Source organism: Brachycentrus maculatus, unplaced genomic scaffold, assembly GCF_059751285.1.
Source record: "Brachycentrus maculatus isolate JH-2025_06_01 unplaced genomic scaffold, ASM5975128v1 h1tg000206l, whole genome shotgun sequence".
Lineage (NCBI taxonomy): Eukaryota > Metazoa > Arthropoda > Insecta > Trichoptera > Brachycentridae > Brachycentrus > Brachycentrus maculatus.
Window position 1 is genome coordinate 397,271 of NW_028280957.1, and position 22,204 is coordinate 419,474.

At 31.2% G+C, this 22,204-nt stretch overlaps 1 protein-coding gene across 2 annotated transcripts in view; it reads right to left on the minus strand.

Moving 5' to 3' along the window:
* Window positions 1-14,144, minus strand: part of LOC148307138 (sodium-dependent neutral amino acid transporter B(0)AT3-like) — an 85,328-nt gene extending 71,184 nt beyond the window's left edge. For both annotated transcript variants that reach the window (XM_088263855.1, XM_088263854.1), the window contains exon 1: window positions 13,725-14,144. The gene's annotated coding sequence lies outside the window, so the exon portion shown is untranslated. The remainder of the gene's footprint in view (window positions 1-13,724) is intronic.
* Between the last annotated feature and the right edge of the window lie 8,060 nt (window positions 14,145-22,204).

Genomic DNA, 22,204 nt, shown 5'->3' on the forward strand with positions numbered 1-22,204 from the left:
TGTATTGTACACTACAATTTATAAGATATATTTTGACATCTCAGCATAAGTGAAGAAGAATATGGAAATCTTAGAATTTTCGGGGCTTATGACCTTTTATAGGCTGGTTAAGTGATCACACACGTGTAACATTCACCATTCTACCCATGATTGACAATCACACTACTAAAATTTTTGGAACTCTCATGACGCTTTATATTTGAGTTCACGGGACCCATCTATTGGTTGGTTTGAGAAAGCTTTCATTTAGCAGACACCCTTTTATTTAGACGTGTGCAAGATTCTTCTCGGATTATTTAACATACTGGAAGAGGCCTGAAAACATGAATTTAATAATAAATTATAGATTTTTATAATTTGGCCAAATTATTTTATTTATAAAATTTTTGGGTACGTACAAATTTCTTCACAAATCCATCAACTTCTAATTTTTTAATTTTTAATGACTTGAAAAAAAACCTTAATACTATCGTTTAAAGATCGTTAAAATATAATACTCAAGTGGTAAAAAACAAGTGTTTTAATTATGATTTTTAAATTTTTTATCTTACCCTGATAATATCCGTTAATTTTTTTATGCATTCCACGAGACACATTTTCCATTACCATCAATAAACAAGCTTTCGCGCGATTTTTACTGTTGTATCATAAAAGTAATTAACAGAACCCATCATTACCCATTAAACATGATAAAATCGTGGGTATTTCGACACCATAATATCGACACGCTCAACGAATAATGTCCCAATTGCAAAGAACGCGATGCTAAATTATTGATACAAGGTACTTACGTGATAAAGAGTCATCAGTAAATAGTAGTGTCAAGGAAAAAATACATAGTAGTTTTACTTGTTAAATATGGTAGTAGAAGTATTTGTAGTAATTGTCCTGACGAAGAGACAGGTACGTCTCAAAACCGGTAGAAACAAAAATATCGGTGAATGTTAGTAGATATGCTAATATAACTAGCATTTTTTTTTAAAAATGTAAAAATGACTAACAACAAAGTAAATGCTTTAAATACATATGAACAATATTGAGAATAAAAAATATATCCTTAATATGCAAATTTGTATGGAATTTAGATCAAATGAAAACTCTATGAACTAACTAACTAACAATCACTAATCAATCAATAAAATAACAAATAGTAAGCACTGGTAAATACACGTCTCCTTCACACACTATCAGCGAGCAGCGAGAGAGAGTGAAATACAACGTATATATATTTTTTTATTCATTTAATATATTTACATTTTTATTTATAACATAATAACATTTGAATCATTTATACATATGTAGAACTTTTATATTTCGATTCGCTGTGCCTCTCCATAAAAGAGTCTGTGCTCTTGTGCTTGGAAAGGGACTTACACTCGTGGTTTAAAGTTATATAATAAAAGATATAATAGTTTTTTTAATATATTTTTTTAAAGATTTAAATGTATAGAGCTTTAATTTTTTTCTTGAGGATTTTTATATCATCTATTTTTTTTATTTCTTTAGGGAGTTTATTGAAATGTTTGATTGCCAAATATTTGAAGTTTTGCTGAAATTGCTTGGTGTTGCATTTTGGAATAGAAAAATCGTTTGAGAATCTCGATGATAAATTCTTTGTTAAATTTAAATAGTTGTCACCCTTTAGTATTTGAAAAACTGCGGTTTTTTTATAAATGGATTCTATATTTGGGACTTGAAATTTTTTAAATAATAATTTTGTATATATATATATATATATATATATATATATATATATATATATATATATATATATATATATATTTAAATATATATATATATATATATATATATATATATATATATATATATATATATATATATATATATATATATATATATTTGTCCGCCTCCGTAGTGTAATGGTCAGCACGCTCGGCTACCGTTCTAGAGGTCCCGGGTTCGATTCCCAAGGGGGGTAAAATAAATATAAGCGATTTTTTCACTGTAATATTTATTCAATACTACCCTGGACTGGTACCTGAAGCGGAGGGCTGATCACCTTTCCTTCATATGTAAACGATCAAGATAACACTGCGTTTATATGACGCAGTGCCCTATGCACCATTGGGGTGCGGATAAGGGTTTTATTATTATTATTATTATGATTATTATTATATATATATATATATATATATATATATATATATATATATATATATATATATATATATATATATATATATATATATATATAAATACATATATAAATATCCTCTCTGCCTACCCCTGCGGGGAAACGGCGTGATGGTAGTAGTAGTAGTAGTATATATTTTTTGCTGTTGTCTTATACCACTTATTTTTACTTTAGCTCTAAATTAAATCTGCCTTTTAATCTTCTTAACTTTTGCTATCTTTTATTCTTGCTGTTTACTTTTAACTCATTTAACATTTGTGATTTTTTTTTCAAAAACAAAAGTAGCATTTCTGCAGGTCCAACATTATGCATTGTACGTGTCTATAATATGTATATCGCGTGTTCCATTGATACATATCATAATGGAACAATTGATTTACCATTGAACAAATCGATCAAGACGTGGGACGAATGTATCATTGTAGTCGAACGGACAAATTAATATTAGTACATACATAGTAATTAAAAAAGGCTAGGTTCTAGTTTATCAAAAATTAAGCTTCAGTAAACGTTAAGCTAACTGACCATCACGCATCTTCCTACAGGGGTAATCAGAGAAAATAGAACGTCACATCCCGCTATGTTTGCAAACATTCTTCGTCTCTTTAGCATTCATGCATCTCCTCATACATATTTGCCGATTATTCCACCTCATAGCCTGTCTACGCCGAAGAAAACTAGTCATGGTACGCCGAGAAGAGACGACCGAAGGATAGAGACCGAGAGACTGATTGTTTTCAGCAGATCTTCCGTTCCACTAGAAGAGGGTTGGGCGTTTTACAAAAAAAAAACACAAAACATTGACAAAAAAAAATATTAAAGCATATATACATATATAATAAATATTCCTGATGAGTAATTTCCACTACTCATTTCGGGACATGGGATTAATAATAAATAATAATAATAAAACCCTTATCCGCACCCCAATGGTGCATAGGGCACTGCGTCATATAAACGCAGTGTTATCTTGATCGTTTACACATGAAGGAAAGGTGATCAGCCCTCCGCTTCAGGTACCAGTCCAGGGTAATATTGAATAAATATGACAGTGAAAAAAATCACTTATATTTATTTTACCCCCCTTGGAAATCGAACCCGGGACCTCCAGAACGGTAGCCGAGCGTGCTGACCATTACACTACGGAGGCGGACAAACTGAAAAGAGATAAGAATGTAACAAACAAGAAAACACAGTTGCGGGCCTCGTATAACACGGTTATATGGTTCCACGAAAACCCGTGTTATACAAGGTTTGAAGTACATACAAAATAAGGGTTTGCGTTCCAAAATAATAATCTAAGATAGTTTATATGAATATGTTATTTAATTTTTTAATAACAAACCGATTTTTCATTCATTTATTTTTCTGAAACTGTGTTATAAAAAGCGTGTACAATACATGTGTATACAAAAAATATGCCACAATTTATACATCTACTGCTACTACTACTACTACCATCACGCCGTTTCCCCGCAGGTGTAGGCAGAAAGGATGGAACGCCACACTCTTCTGTCCTGACATACACTCCTCGCCTCCTTCAGATCTATACATGCCCTCCGATTACGCAGACTTTTGACACCACCAGATTTTAGGTTCTGATTGATCTGATCGTGGCAAGTCTTTTTCGGTCGTCCTAGTTCTGTTTTCCCGCTCACATTCGCCACATACCGCTAACTCCTTTCAACAACGTTATAAATCCAAAAACTTGATTTTACAGGAGAACGTTTTTAAAGTTTAGAAATATAATATTGTACAATGTATGAAAAATAAATATCATGCCACTTATTGAACTTTTTACTGTGCAACAGATCTTTTAAAGTAAAACCGGAATGTTTTTTCTCCATTTGAAAAATATTAAGTATATTTAAAAAATTAATTTAAAAAAATACCTTTTCTTCAAAATGCAAAAACAACACTTTCTGCCCTGTAGCAGGTAAATATTAAGTTAAAAATATGCCGCTTTTGCTGGGATATAAAACATTTTCTGGGCAATCCGAAAACATGCACAATTAAAAATTGGCGATTTTTGATATATGACGTTGTTGAAAGGAGTGAGCGATATATTATTTATACATCCGCGTTACATAAAACCGTGTTATACGAGGCCCAAGTGTAAAGTTGTTGTTTTTTTTTATTTATAGATAAAATATACTTTGGCGCTATAAAATTATCGACAGTTTGTGACGTGTTTTGATTCTGGATTTCATTCAAGTCAAGTATTCTGTGTATGCGCCTTGTACGTGTGGGCGGTTGAAAGCTCACCGGAATCGCTTCTGGAAGCTATTTATAAACTTTTAAAAAATCCTCATAAAGTTTCGCACAGACTAACGCGCTCCAAATAATTTTCCACGACGGAAACGTAGCACATTTTAAACTACTGTCTACCAATACAGCTTTCTTTGCAAGATATTAAATAAAATTGTTTTGTATTATTTTTGACATCTCCTCGTAGATGAAGAAGAATATGGACGTCTGGGCATTTACGGGGCTTACGACCGTCATAGGCGGGTTTTTAGTAAATACTACTTTTTGTAGTATTAAATAGTGGTATTTACTAATAATATGAAAAAAAACTCCTATAATTGGAGATAATCCAGATTTGTGAACAAGTATTTGGACACACTCAAAATGTTGTAAATAAATTAACTGGTCAAATTATAAGCTCAAATAATAAAAATCAAAATGATATTTTCTGGCGTTTCTCATGTATGTGATTATAATCCAGCATTCGGTTCTCACATACTAATATTTTATAAGTATTTCTGCTTAATAAAAAGCTTCTTTTTATCTCACCAATAGATGTCTCTAGTGAAATTCTAGCGATTCAAGAACAAGGTTTCTAAATTGGTTCATATACATATATAGAACTTCCAAGAATTTGAGTAGTGTGGTTGTCAATAATGGGTAGAATTGGTGAATGTTACACGTGTGTAAAGAAATCACTTAAACCAGCCTATGACAGTCGTCAGCCCCGTAAATGCCCAGACCATATTCTTCTTCATCTTTGATAAGATGTCAAAAAATATTATTAAATAGTGGTATTTATTAAGTGAAACCTAAACTAAAAATAGATAGATTTGACCACAAAGTGACTGCCGAATCAATTAAAATTGAAACCATTTAAATACAACGTTTTGAGTGTGTCCAAATACTTGTTCACAAATCTGGATTATCTCCAATTTGGAGTAATTTTTCACATTATATTTTGACATCTCGACAAAGATGAAAAATAATATGGATGTCTGGGCATTTACGGGGCTTACGACCGTCATAGGCTGGCTTAAGTGATCACTTTACAAACGTGTAACATTCACCAATTCTACCCATGATTGACAACCGCAAATGAATATTGCATGACTTTTTACCGCATTATTATTTTCTTTTAAAATCTCTTCGTTTTCTCATTTATTTTTATAATTCTCTAAAGTGACTAATGATTATTTCACTATTTCCTGCCAGCTTAAATTAAATGCTATTTTCTTCAAATTTTGTAATTAAGATAAGTAGGAAATATCTTAAAAGTAGTCATTCAAATGAATAGGGATGACAGCCAACATTATTACGTGTAATGAGGGCATTGACCGAATGACGTCATTATATTATAGGTGTCTCAACTTGATTTGAGACATCCATTGTTCTTTTTTTACATGAAAGTACATTAAAAAGTAATAAGTTACATCTGCTTTCATGTAAAAAGAACGATAGATGAGTCACATTAAGTTGAAACACCTAAATGTCGGCTGTCCAAACTTAAAACACAGTGAGAGACATTTTTTTGTAGTACGTTTTTTTTTGCACTTTTGGATTAAGTAGAATCTACTACGTCCAAAAATGCAATGAAAAACGTACTACAAAAAAATGTCCCTTACTGTGTTTTGAATTTGGACAGCCGATGTCTTCTTTAACATATATTTTTTTGAGTATTTGATTATTTGACACGGTCAACATGGCACGATCAGGTATGCCAAATACTTGAAAGTGGTCAGGTTAGGAGTCGTAACAATCGGCGGGTATGTATGAGGAGATGCATGAACGTGGAAGAGGCGAAGAATGTTTGCAAGGACAGAGTGGTGTGGCGCTCTATTCTCTCTGCCTACCCCTGCGGGGAAGCGGCGTGATGGTTAGTTAGTTAGTTAGTTTTAGAAATATAAGTTGTAATATCTAATATATAGTTATACTTACCTACATTACAATTTTTTTAGATTACTTTGAAGTGAAAACCTGTAATTGGAATTTTTACTTTATTTTTTTATATTTTGTTATTTTTTGTAAATATTCTGTTGGATTTCCAATAAAATAAAACAATAAAAAAAATTAATACAGAGAGTGTAGTATTTTCCACATCATACATAGATGTCTCTCGTGAAGTCTATCGAGTTCAAGAACTGTGTATCGAGTTCAATCAATATATCTAGAAGTTATCTAATTATAGGAGTATTTTTCTTATTATTTAATAATATGAAAAATACTCACATTTTGAGTGTGTACAAGTATTTGGACACACTCAAAATGCTGTAAACAAATTATCTGGTTAAATTATAAGCTTAAATGATAAAAATGATAAAACAATTCTGGCGTTTCTCAGATGTGTGATTATAATCCAGGATTCGTACCACACATACTAATAAAAGAGTTTCTGCTCAATAAAAAGCTTCTTTTCATCTCACCAATAGATGTCTCTAGTGATGTTCTAGTGATTCAAGAACAAGGTTTCAAAATTGGTTCATACATATAGAAGTTCCAATAATTTTTATAGTATGGTTGTCAAACATGGGTAGAATTGTTGAATGTTACACGTGTGCAACGTGACCATTTAAACCAACCTATGACGGTCGTCAGCCCCGTAAATGCCCAGACTTCCATATTCTTCTTCATCTTTGATGAGATGTCCAAAAATGATATGAAAAACAAACTATTTATGTAATACTGTGCTCCATACCATCTCAACTTCTAAGCGGAGCAAACACTAATTAAAACGAACGGCCTTACCCGTCGAATTTATAAAGGCACACAGCAAAGGTGAAATGTTTACGTTGGTCAAAAAGCTTTCTAGCTTTTCGCAGTAGTAAATTACTTTTCGGGTGACCAGTCTCCACCCTATTGAGGCATATCGATCACTCCTTTCAACAACGTCATACATTAAAAAAAATCGCCAATTTTCTGTTCTGTTCAATGTACTATATCCCAGCAAAAGCGGCATATTTTCAACTTAATATTTACCCGCTACAGGACAGAAAGTGTTGTTTATGCATTTTGAAGAAAAGGTATTGTGTAATTAATTTTTTTAATTTACTAAATATTTTTCAAATGGAGAAAAAACATCGAGGTTTTACCTAAAAAGATCTGTTGGACAGTAAAAAGTTCAATAAGTGGCTGGATATTTATTTTTAACACATTTTATTATATTTTAAAGTTTAGAAACGGTCTCCTGAAAAATCAAGTTTTTTGATATATGACGTTGTTGAAAGGAGTGAGCGAAATACAAAAAAAGATTACAACATTTTGAGTGTCCAAATGCTTGTTCGCAAATCTGGATTATCTCCAATTATAGTGGTTATTTTGCATAATATTAAATATAATATGAAAAATATTATTTACTATCATGTGAATAAATGCCCAGACTTCCATATTCTTCATCTTTGATGAGATGTCGAAATATAATATGATACATAATTTTGTTTTTCTGAAAAAAAAATTCATTACTTTAAAACGTTTTTTTTTATATATGACGTTGTTGAAAGGAGTGAGCGAAATATGAAATGAATCCGTCCTTCGACTTTTACCCTTCACCGAGTCACCCCTGTCTGCGCGGATACTGAAGAAAATAGGGTAAAAGCCGGTATTATATATTTCTATGCATAACATAGTGTAGGGTTGTATTTCCAACACTTATGTAGGGAAGTGAAGCGTGGAGTTGGCAAAAGAAAGATAAAAATAGACTGAATGCAGTCGAAATGCGATCTCCTTGACGAATGTTTGGCAATAATATGTATGACTGATGTTTAAATGGTGAAAGAAGGAAGGAATGCAAAGCTGAGATAAGCACTATCGATAAAATTAAGAAAGGTGTGTTGCGATGGTTTGGACATGTGGAGCGAACGAATGAGCGAGGAAAGAACGGTAAAATAAATTTATGAGGTAATATAGTTGGAAAAAGGAGCAAAGGAATACCAAAGACAACTTGGCATGATCAGGTATGTCAAATATTTGATAGCGGAGAGATCAGGAGTCGGGATAATCGGCGGGTATGTCTCCTCTTGGAGATGTATGAATGTGGATGAGGCGAAGAATATTTGGATGCAAAGAGTGGTGTGGCGTTTTATTTTCTCTGTCTACCCCTGCGGGGACGCAGCGAGATGGTTAATAGCTAGAAATAATTGATCGAGTCAAGTTCTACTCAATGTTCCTCCACTATTGATAATGTTTGTTTTTTTTTTTAAAGAGTTTTTTTTTTTAATTTACAAAAATACTTCTTTTTCATAATGTTTCGGTGAGCCTAAGCGGCTCATTATTAGAAAAAGATTTCAAAATGTGGTAGAGTGGGTTCGAACCGAGAAACTCTGACTCAAGAGTCCGCGACACTACCCACGGGACCAGAACCCGACACAATTTGTTAGATGTTGATTTTTTATTGTCAGGTACATCTCTCCTTCTTTTCATCTCACCAAAAGAATAAGAATAGTGAAGTTCTAGTAATTCAAGAACAATGTTTCAAAAATTGGATCATATATCGCTTACTCCTTTGAAGGTATTGTTTTTTTTTTTTTAAATAAACTAGTTATTTTTCAAATGGAGAAAAAACCTTCAGGTTTAGCCTAAAAAGTTCAATAAGTGGCTTGATATATTTTTTTAATAAATTGTATTATATTTTTAAACTTTAAATACGTTCTCCTGAAAAAATCAAGTTTTTTGATTTATGACGTTCTTGAAAGGAATGAGCAATATATATATATATATATATATATATATATTTATATATATATATATATATATATATATATATATATATATATATATATATATATATATATATATATATATATATATATATATATATATATATATATATATATATATATATATATATATATATATATATATATATATATATATATATATATATATATATATATAGAACTTCCAAGAATTTGAGTAATGTGGTTGTCAATAATGGGTAGAATTGGTGAATGTTACACGTGTGTAAAGTGATCACTTAAACCAGCCTATGACGGTCGTCAGCCCCGTAAATTCCCAGACTTCCATTTTCATCTTCATCTTTGATGAGATGTCAAAAAATAATATCTCTACTTGATATTATGGTTAGGCTACCTTCGCACGTCTCCCGTGTCGGATGTCGTGTCGCATCGGTGTCGCATGTCGCATTATATGGGACGGGTTAACGATGAACAATGGCATCATGTTGAACGAGACGGACATCTGAGAGGGGGGCTATTCATCAACTCGACGTACGGTGAAAAAAAGTGAAACCTTTGTGAGGTGACGGTATTTTATATTATTTTAACCTTTTCCACTCTGACCATTTTTTCTCATAACTGTTCAGCTACTCTGATCAAAAAAATCTGACGTTTACCATTAAAATAAATATTTTGACTCCCTAATTTTGGGACACTCTGTCTGGCAATTTGTATGACCATGTTAATCAAGTTTAACTGTATTTATCTGAAATATTTTTTGGTAGAATATACTTGGGTGATAGGAAATCAGTGATTAAAGTTATACCTGCGCCGGGCCAAACATTGTGGCCCACGGAGCTGCCTACTAGAATCATACGGGCCAGAATGTCTGGCCTACGGGGTGGTAAGAGTTAATAATGTTAAAAAGTTGTAAAAGAAAAACACTAGTTTTTTTACCACTTGAGTTTATTTTATTACAATATAACGACTAGTTTTGGAAGCTATGCTTCCATCTGCAGGTCTTACCAGGGTCTTTGCAGGGAAGGGTCCCCCTCCTTATTTGTAGAACAGAAAATTATTTATGTTTTAGTTTATATTTAGACCTGAAGATGAAAGAATAGCTTCCGAAACTAGTCGTTAAAATAAAATAAATTTAAGTGGTAAAAAGCAAGTGTTTTTCATTTATAATTTTATCGTGCATTACTTTGTGGATGCCGAAACAATAAATAAAATATTTATTAGTTGCCTAAAAAAAATCTCCTTGTCTATTATGTTTTGTCCGCCTCCTTGGTGTAATGATTAGCGTATTTATCTACCGTGCTGGGTTCGATTCCCAGGGAATAATTTTTTTTTTAAAATGATAAAGACAACTGTTGTTAATATGCCTCATAAATTTTTATGAACCGCACACCTTATTTTGCACATTATGTTTCCAATTTAAATATTTCCTTTAATGACGAAGGGTTAAGGCACACTACCGGTTAAAATGTCAACATCTTTGTAATACATAATAGAGGTCTTTGCAGACGAGTAAAGTTTTTCAATTTGTTTTGAAGGTGGGTAGGTACTGCCAAGGACGATCTGCCTCTTTTCATTCGCTATTTACTTTCCCGACCTTCACCTACTTTCCCTCCCCGTGTAAACCTATCTTCTACCCTTCCCTGTGCTCCGGGAAGACTGTGAAGGTTACAAATGCCGGCCAAAGTTACACAAAGGCCTTCTGTGACGTATCGCATTAAACCCAGATTAACTTATAATTAAAATCAAACTTTTTTTTACAAAAATGTTAAAAATATTAGTACATAACCACTCACCGAGATTTTTATGTCTACCGGTTTCGAGACGTATCCGTCTCTTCGTCAGGACAATCACTAACACAGCATGCAAACAATACCACCCTTCACCACCATAGCACCATTTACACACTTAAAATGTAACTTTTCACATTATTTTTTGACATCTCATCAAAGCTGAAGAAGAATATGGAAGTCTGGGCATTTACGGGGCTTACGACTGTCATAGGCTGGTTTAAGTGATCACTTTACACACGTGTAACATTCACCAATTCTACCCACTATTGACAACCACACCACTCAAATTCTTTGAAGTTCTATACATATAAACTAATTTACAAACCTTGTTCTTGAATCACTAGAACTTCACTAGAGACATCTATTGGTGAGATGTAAAGAAGCTTTTTATTAAGCAGAAACTCTTATTTTCATTATAATATGAAAATAACTCCTGTAATTGGAGATAATCCAGATTTCGTGAACAAGTATTTGGACACACTCAAAATGTTGTAAATTAATTATAATGTCTACCGGTTTCGAAGCTAACCGGTAGACATTATTATTAAGTTATAATAAAAATTTATAGTGATTTTAATACAAAGTTACATTTTAATTATAGAATGGAAAATAACAAAGTTAGTGCTTCAAATATAAATCATATCCAGATTAACTTATTTAATTAAATTGTGCGCAGCTTTGCTTATATATCCGCGTAGGGTAAAGAAACCGGTAATTAAGTATGGGCGATTGAATTAATGAATTACAGTGGAACCTCTCATAACGATCACCTCGCATAACGAAGAATTTCAGGGGTAGGCAGAGAATAGAACGCCACTCCACTCTATCTTCACAAACATTCTTCGCCTCTTCTACATCCATGCATCTCCTCATCCTACCCGCCGATTATTTGTACTCCCAACCTAACCGCTTTCAAGTATTTGACATACCTGATTGCGCTTTTTGAAGTTTTCTCGGTCTTCCTCTGCTCCTTTTTCCAACTACATTCGCCTCATAAATTTATTCTACCGTTCTTTCCTCACTCATTCGTTCCGCATGCCCAAACCATCTCAACACACCTTTCTTAATTTTATCGATGATGTTTCTCTCAGCTTTGCATTCATTCCTTATTTCACCATTCGAACATCTATCATACATCGTTTTGCCGCACTGAGAGATCGCATTTCGACTGCATTTCGTCTACTTTTATCCTTCTTTTGCCAACTCTATGCATCACTTCCGTACATTAGGGTTGGAACCAGGACTCCGTTACATAAAAACAATTCTATATGGTATCAACAACCAAGGCAGGTTAAAATTATTTGGATGACTCGTCCACAGAAAATTCTCAGCATAATTCTCACATCTTGGAGAATTTAAAGGTCAGCAAGACTATTTTCAGCTCACAGTTGAAAAGTTATCTCAAGATATGGACATTTAAAATATGTAGTTATTTTCGCTTGCAGTATCTTTCGTCATTACTATGAGAATTCGTAAAAATTGTATTTAATTTTTTGATGGATTGCCAAAAAAGAAAATTACACACATATCGCTCACTCCAACAACGTCATTTATCAAAAATCTTCAATTTTCAGTTGTGCATGTTTTCGGAATGCCCATAAAATGTTCTATATCCCAGCAAAAACGGCATATTTTTAACTTAATATTTACCCGCTACAGGGCAAAAAAAATTGTTTTTGCATTTTGAAGACAAGGTATCGTTGTTTTTTTTTAATATCCTAAATATTTTTTAAATGGAGAAAAAACATTCAGGTTTTACCTAAAAAGATCTGTTGAACATTAAAAAGTTTAATAAGTGGCTGGATATTTATTTTTAATACATTTCATTATATTTTTAAACTTTAAAAACGATCTCCTGAAAAATCAAGTTTTTTTTATATATGACGTTGCTGAAAGGAGTGAGCGACATATAAAAAAAAATTACAACATTTTGAGTGTGTCCGCATCCGTACTGTAATGGTCAGCACGCACGGCTACCATTTTGGAGGTCCCGAATTCGATTCCCTGGGGGGGGTCAAATGAATATAAGTATTTTTTTTTCACTCAATATTTATTCAATATTACCCTGGACTGGTATCTGAAGCGGAGGGCTGATCACCTTTCCGTTAACGATCAAGATAACACTGCGTTTATATAATGCAGTGCCCTATGCACCATTGGGGTGCGGATAAGGGGTTAGAAATGAATGAAATGAATGAAATAATACTACTTTATTTATTTTTAATACCATTATGGCCAATTTACAAACCTACTTTTTATCAAAGTTATATATTATTTTAAAAAAACACTATTTGACGTTTTTTTTTACTTTAAAAAAAATTGTAATGGTATAACGTAGATACTGTGAATATCAAAAAGTGCGTAAAATGGTCAGAAATATTACTTAGGTACCTACATTATGAATTTCAAGGTAGGGATATAATTATTACAATAGGTACTGCCCTATTCCACTGCTCAGCGCACACACATACACAGTGACCCTTCAACGGCTCTACACAAATCAATACCTTGATTCTAAGCACACAAACCGTACAAAATACATAAATGTACTATACAAACTGTAGTTAGGTACTGTCGCATATACGCGGCAGTCACAACACTATTACTAATAATATTAATTTGACGTTTAAAAATCCGTTAAAATATGATTGCAACATGCCTATGTAATACGATCGATATTTCGGTATTTTTCCGTTGCATGAATACCTACGAATCAAAATTGGGTGTTTTAAATGTTATTTCATTAAAAAATGACAGACACTCAATGAAATTAAAACGCGTAGTTTAAATAATACGTATACATCAAAAGTAATTTGAAATATAAAATCGTGAATCGCTTACCTAATTAGAATCCTGGTAGAATATATCTCGCGTTATATTTTCTTAAAAATACAACGCTTGGCGTCAACACAACACACATAAGCTCACTTTTTCAGTTAATTAACCTTATTTTATCACAATTTTTAAAACAAAATAATAAAGAAACTAAAATTTAATGTAAATTAATACGAAACGGCAAAATGAGGAGCCAATTCCTAGTACATTTTTTTCAATCTGTCCGTTATTTTTTCATAGTTATTTGCGGGATTGTTATATTCATCGAGATGTCCGTGGATGTTGGAGTCGGTTTGTGTTTTAACTCGGTGAAGTCGGCCACCGATCGCGAACTATATTTGCAACTGAAATACCTCGCGAAGACGTGAAATGGTTTGTATTAAAAGTGGCGTCGCGCGCATTCCGCTCTGCGACGCCATCTTATTTACGCGTTCCGAAATAAGCTGCGAGTGTTGCCGCGTAGTAGCCGGGTAGGGTAGATTCCCATCGGACGTGCAAATGCCTTCTATATTTTAAATGAGAAATGGCGGTCTGTTAACATGAAATGGGGATATAGGTTGCTAAAAAAATTCATAAATCAAAAAACTTGATTTTTCAGGAGAACGTTTTAAAAGTATGAAAATATAACACAATGTATTAAAAATAAATATCAAGCCACTTATTGAACGTTTAACTGTGCAACAGATTTTTTTAGGTAAAACCTGAAGGTTTTTTCTCCACTTGAAAAATATTTACTTTATTAAAAAAAATAATTAAACAATACATTTTCTTAAAAATGCAGAAACAACATTTTTTGCCCTGCAGCGGGTAAATATTAAGTTAAAAATTTGCCTCTTTTGCTGGGATATAGTACATTTTCTGGGCATTCCGAAAACATCCACAACTGAAAATTGACGAATTTTGATTTATGACGTTCTTGAAAGGATTGAACGATATGTTAAATATAATCTATATTCGACTGACTTAGAGATTTTCCATTTTATGACTGACAAAATAACTTTGCTAAATAGATATGTCCATAATTGTAATGAAATAGAAAAAGATGGCCATTTAAAAAAATAATGATAGAAAATAAATTCACTAAAAGGCCTAATATTAAAATGTTTAAAAACGTGTGGTGAAATGAAGTATTTCGTTTGTAGTATGGACTACTCGGGTGATTTAATTTTTAATCGATTATTTTTTATAATCGACTCCGCTTGATTGGAACTTCGACTGTATAAATTCCTTCACCTGGCTTTTATTGTACCTTTAGATTTGGCCCAAATATGCTGCTGACCCAGTTAACCAGCGCAAATAAGCAGAATCGAGTGTATGTTTTAATGTTTCTTTTTGCATTTCACAATATATTACAAATACAAAAGTAAAAAATATATATTTATATCAAACACAAAAAGATCACATATAGGCATGGCCTATGTGTGGGTATACATTTTATTTAAGGTTATAGTAAATAGCACTAGAAAAAATACAACATACATCAGATATATAAAAAAATTAATTGTGCTAATATAAAGTTAAAAAAATTGATTTTAACATAAAATCAAAAAGTTAAAATGAAAAAAGTTTACAAATATGTAACTAAGTACTAAGTTTAAAAAAAAATTAATCGAAAAATTTAGATAATAAGTGTCCATCATATAATCTTTGTGGAATGAATAAAACAGTTAATTACATTTTTCTATTTAAAAAAAATACGAATTATCTTTTACTGTCGAAGTAATAACGGAACGCATTTTCAGGGCGCGTGCGTTGTTGGAAAATGAGGGTAGGTACCTTAAGTACTGTATTTCACAAACTGGTAAAAACTTTGAAATTTGTCTATTACCAAAACTTTTTCTTATAATATTTTATATAATTTGTTCTTTGATTTTTTAGTAGTAGGAGTAACAATTGTCACAAAATTAATTTATTTTAATTGTGTTTTTAACAATAAATAATACAACTTAGTAGACTCAAAAAATCTGTGTTTGATTAATATACATTTAACATAAAATATATAACAATTAATATATAAAATAGGAATAACGTTTGAAAAGTGATATTTGTGAGAAAATAACTACATATTATGTGTACCTACTGTATTTAGGAGGAACCCCTTTTAAGTAAGTTTTTTTTGTTGTATTTAATTATATTATATCTACACCTGGGTTATTGAATCACTCAGGGTTGGGACTCCATGCAAAAGATAACTCATTAACCACGAATCGTAAATAACTTTAACGTTATATATATATATATGTATATATATATATATATATATATATATATATATATATATATATATATATATATATATATATATATATATATATATATATATATATTTTTTTTTTTTTTTGCCCTGTAGTGGGTAAATACATATTATGTTTGAAATATGCCGCTTTTGCTGGGATAAAGTACATTTTCTGAGCATTTTGAAACATGCACAACTGAAAATTGACGATTTTTGGTTGGAACCAGGACTCCGTTGTGTACTATCAGGTAAGCTTTCGCTGATAGATTTTTATTTGGTAAAATTCTATTTAAAATATTTTAAAAAAATAAATGCCAGAAACCGATTTATATTCTTGTCTACCAATTGATTTAAATGAAAATTTACAGTGCAGAAGAATATTATATAATATGTTGATAAAAAATTTGCCAATAATATTTCGGACTCACTCCCCAATCATTTAAGACCCGCCTTTTATACTAATAAAAGATTGAATAAATTATTAAGAAATAATAAAGATAAATTTATTTACAACATTTTGAGTGTGTCCAAATACTTAATGGAATCTGGATTATCTCCAATTACAGAAGTTATTTTCATATTATTTTTTGACATCTCATCAAAGATGAAGAAGAATATGGAAGTCTGGGCATTTGCGGGGCTGACGACCGTCATAGGCTGGTTTAAGTGTAACAAAGTACACACGTGTAACAAAGTGGTAAATTCAAGTATTTAATTTTTTTTAAATAATAAATTCGTTCCACAAAGTTAATGCCGACTCAATACATAATATAATATGGATAAAGTTGATAAATTTAATAAATCAGGAATTTATTCCTTACAGCGCTCATCGTGTCCCAGCTTATGTAGGTAGGTAAGGTAAACCCTTATCCGCACCCCAATGGTGGATAGGGCACTGCATCATATAAACGCAGTGTTATCTTGATCGTTTTACACACGAAGGAAAGGTGATCAGCCCTCCGCTTCAGGTACCAGTCCAGGGTAATATTGAATAAATATTTTAGTGAAAAAAATCACTTATATTTATTTAACCCCCCCTTGGGAATCGAACCCGGGACCTCTAGAATTGTAGCCGAGTGTGCTGACCACTACACTACGGAGGCGGACTATGTAGTATAAAGGAAAAACATCTAGAAATTTTTACATCCGATAAAAAGAGCATAAAAGTTGTTTTAATACTTTGTTGTAATAGCGAACAATGACATCACGTAGAAACGACCTCCGCGAGAATCTATCAATCGTCAACTCTTATTTTCGATGACTTCATTCCAATTCCGCCGAGAGCAAAACGCAGCTTCCTCGTGACAAATGAGTTGACAATTAACTGCCGTAATAATAATCTGGCCAAATCGTCGTAATAGCTTACTCATCAATTAACCCTTAGCGCGTGCTACTGACCGAATTATTACCGTTGAAAAAGTCGCTCACTCCTTTCAAGAACGTCATCAAAAATCGTCAATATTCAGTTGTGCGTATTTTCGGAATTCCCAGAAAATGCACTATATCCCAGCAAAAGAGGCATATTTTTCACTTAATATTTACCCGCTACAGGGCAGAAAGTGTTGTTTTTGCATTTTGAAGAAAAGGTATTATTATTTTTTAAATAAACAAAATATTTTCCAAATGGAGAAAAAACCTTCAGGTTCAACTTAAAAAGATTTGTTGCATAGTAAAAAGTTTAGTAAGTGGCTTGATATTTATTTTTAAAAAATTGTAAAATATTTTTAAACTTTAAAATCGTTCTCCTGAAATATCAAGTTTTTTGATTTATGAAGTTCTTGAAAGGAGTGAGCGAAGTGTGTCGCCTACTTTCAAAATCCGCCAGATCGTAAGTCGATTTTACAAAATACAAAATTCTCCGGGTAACATTTATGTTTCAAATGTTTGTCTGTTTTTAGATAAAATATTATGAAATAGAGAATTTCCTATTTTTTTAGAAAATTTTTCAGTATTAAAAAAAAACACGAGACACAAACCGATAATGACGTCATCTCAATTTTTGACCTATCCCCGCTCTTTGATTGGCCGATATGGGTCAGAAATCAAGTTTCATGAATATAGCTTAATTTGAAATACAACGCTGTTTTTAAGTATTTTTTAGCAGTGTTTTGAAATATATGAATATTTTAAACAATAAAACACACAATTGGCATTCCGATAGGGTATTTATTTTAAAATCTTATAAAATTGGATCTGGCCGATTTTAAAAGTAGGCGACAAGTGACCATGTCAACAATAGCTACTTGCACGTGAAACCATACGTACGCACGCATAAACCTGATGTAATTTATACGTAAGGAATTATCACAAGGGGAGGGTGTTTGATACTAGGGTGCAGAATTGTGAGAGCAAAAATTAATTTTACTGCCAACATTTTGAGTGTGTCCATTTACATAGTGAAAATTCTAGTGATTCTTGTAAATTTTTGTAATTTTTCAAAATTGTATTATATATATATATATTATATATATATATATATATATATATATATATATATATATATATATATATATATATATATATATATATATATATATATATTTATATATACATATATATATATATATATATATATATATATATATATATATATATATATATATACATATATATATATATATATATATACATATATATATACATATATATATACATATATATACATATATATATACATATATATATATATATATATATATATATATATATATATATATATGTAATAAAATAACTAGGTACCTACCTATACATTTTATTAAGTACTTACAAAAAGTACCTACATAGAACAGTTCTACCACCAGATGCCGCATGCGTCGCTCAGAATAAAACAAAAGACTTCCGATAATATTATTAACTGTCAGAATCAGATAGATAGATAGATAGATAGATATAAAAATGATTATAAAGATAAATTAAGAATGAACTTTAATTACAAAGCAGCACATTGTTTATTTTATTATTATACACCCACTTTACATATTATTTACACTTAATTTTCAAAAGGAAAATATTACCACGTTATAAAACGACAATTTTGTTAATCAAAAATGAAGAAACAAAATAAAAATAAAATGGATACTGCTCCTCAAACATTAGAAAACTTACTAGAAAAATTAATACAAAATGCTCAGGTAAGCAAACATCAAAATTTAAAAGATATTTCAGAGAAGTTCATCATTGAAAAATTTACAAGCAAAAATCCTAATGCAAACCAGTGGATGGATATTTTTGAAAAAGAATGTACACGTTTTGAGGTGACAACGGATGAGAAAAAAATTGAAATATTAAGATTGTTTATGGATAAAAGTTGTGAAGATTGGTACAGTTCGATGATGATAAAATTTTCCATGAACTCAGAATGGATAGTATGGAAAAACAACTTTTGTAAAACATTTACAAACAAGGGATGGAACCATGTAATGTTTGCATTATCTTTTAAATATAACGACGGTTCCTTGTTAGACTATGCCATAAGGAAGGAAAAACTTTTGTTGGAGATGAGAAGAACGATCGACATGGGTACCTTAGTAGATCTTATTGTGGCTGGTTTACCAGAATTTATAATTAATAAGATTGATAGAGAAAAATTAGAAGATACAGTCGATTTATTCAATGAAGTAAAAAAACACGAAAACATTGTAAATAAAAAAAGGTTTTCGGATCAAAGAAGATATGGAAATCTAAGAACTAGTGGTAAAATTAAAGATAAAAGTCCATGTAAGATTTGTGAAAAATTAAATAAGGGAACTCGATATCACCCTGAAGTAACGTGCTGGTTTAGAACAAAGGAGGATGATAAGTTTAATAATAAAAATACTATCAGACATGTAAACAATTCAGTTATAGAAGCTAAGTTAAACGAAACCGATCAAAAAAACGAATAGTAACACCATTAATAAATGTCAAACTATTACTAAATGATCAAATTGAAATATTTGGAATTTACGATTCAGGTTCAAATGTTTCTCTAATAAATTCTAAGTTATTAAAACTAAAAGGAAAAGGAAACAATATGAATGAAGCAGATTTAGTAACAATTAATGGTGTTAAAAAGACAAACGGTTTGACGACTTTGAAAATAAAAATATTTGAATTGGAAAAAAACGTTGATGTATATATTATTGATGAAGAAAATTTCAAATATGATTTTTTGATAGGATTAGATATGATAAAAAAATTTAAACTAATCCAAAATAAAGACATACAAATAACACAGAAACAGTGCTTGAAAAATGAAAATAAAAATAAAGCAGAAAAAACTTCTACGAAAGATAAAATAAAATATTCTCCAGGAAAGAAGAATTTAGAAGTAGATTGTCTAAGCAGGAATCCAGTATTAAACTCAAATGAAAATGCAGATGAACAATTAAAAGTTGTAAATTTGGTTATATTAGAAGATACTCTAAGAGATCTGAATAAAAATGAAGGAATTCAAAAGAAAAAAACAAATGGATTGAAAAAAACTGTCTACTTTAAAAGGGTCAAGAAAAAAAAAATACAAAAAAAGAAAGAAAAAAAAGAACGGAAAAAAGAAAAAAAAAGAAAGAAAGAAAAAAAAACAAGAAAGAAAAAAAAGAAAGAAAAAAAGAAGGAAAAAAGAAAGAAAGAAAAAAAAAAAAAAAAAACTTTATCATATCACTAAACTTATACCAGTCCCTTAACTACAAGAAGATGATCCGGAGGACGAGTGAAAATTTTACTATGAATTTTCTTCCCCAAGGGGGGAGATGTAATAAAATAACTAGGTACCTACCTATACATTTTATTAAGTACTTACAAAAAGTACCTACATAGAACAGTTCTACCACCAGATGCCGCATGCGTCGCTCAGAATAAAACAAAAGACTTCCGATAATATTATTAACTGTCAGAATCAGATAGATAGATAGATAGATAGATATAAAAATGATTATAAAGATAAATTAAGAATGAACTTTAATTACAAAGCAGCACATTGTTTATTTTATTATTATACACCCACTTTACATATTATTTACACTTAATTTTCAAAAGGAAAATATTACCACGTTATATATATATATATATATATATATATATATATATATATATACATATATATATATATATAGAACTTAGAACTTAGAAAAAAAATGAGTAGTGTGTTTGTCAATCATGGGTAGATGAACGATAATGAAAGTGTTCTATTACCATACTACAAAGTTAAGAATGCTGTTGATTTGTAAAAAAATAATACGGTGTGGGTTAAAAATAATACAGAACTTATGACCTGTCATAAGTTGGTTAGTACGTAGCTAACCTTCTACCTGCCTCCCTAGTAAGTAGTATCTAGCTTACCTCACTACCTAAGTGTACTACTACCCCAATTAATTATCTGTGCACGCCACTGTAAATATACCTTCCTTACTTGTAAAATCACAGCCCGCCACTGGTGCATAAGTACATACTAAATACCGCCACTGGTACATAAGTACTAATGATTAATTTCGACGTAAATTAGGTTATGTCTAAGGTCTAGGACGAATCCATTATTTAAAATAATCGTGAAGGGCACTAATTCGAAACACCTGGATCAATTAGTAGGTAAATTGTGACGCACCCGTTTTTAGTTACTAGGCGAAGACACCTTAAACATGGCATTTGCTAAGCTAATGTGGAATATTGTTAAGTAATATATCCTAAATTAAACATGGTTATTGGATTGAATTCTAATTAATTCACATGTATGATAATATGTGACGCGTTTCGTCTTAGACTTTAGCATTTCTATAGTGGTATTTACTAAGTAAAGCTTTAATTTTGTTTGTCCGCCTCCGTGGTGTAATGGCCAGCGTGTTTAGCTACCGTGCTGGAGGTCCCGGGTTCGATTCCTAGGGGGGGAGGTGAAAATAAATATTAGTGATTTAACACTGTATTAAAAGTGATCACCTTGCCTTCATGTAAGTAATGATCAAGATAACATTACGTCAATTCGATGCAGTGCCCTATGCACCATTAGGTGCGGATAAGAGTTATAAAAAAATATAAAAAAGCTATAATTAAAAAATAATAATAAAAAAGGCGCTGTAGAATAGACCTAAATAAATGACGTGGAATACAGAATCAAATAAAAGTTCAGAATAATCGTGTAAGGACAAATTATAAGGTACTTATAAAATTTAAAATCATGTAATGTAAATTTAATCCGAGATTCGTCTTCGCCTAACAAAAGCTTTCCTTATTTAAACAGAGATGGCGGAAGTGAACTCAAATGTACTGTGTCACGAGTTTG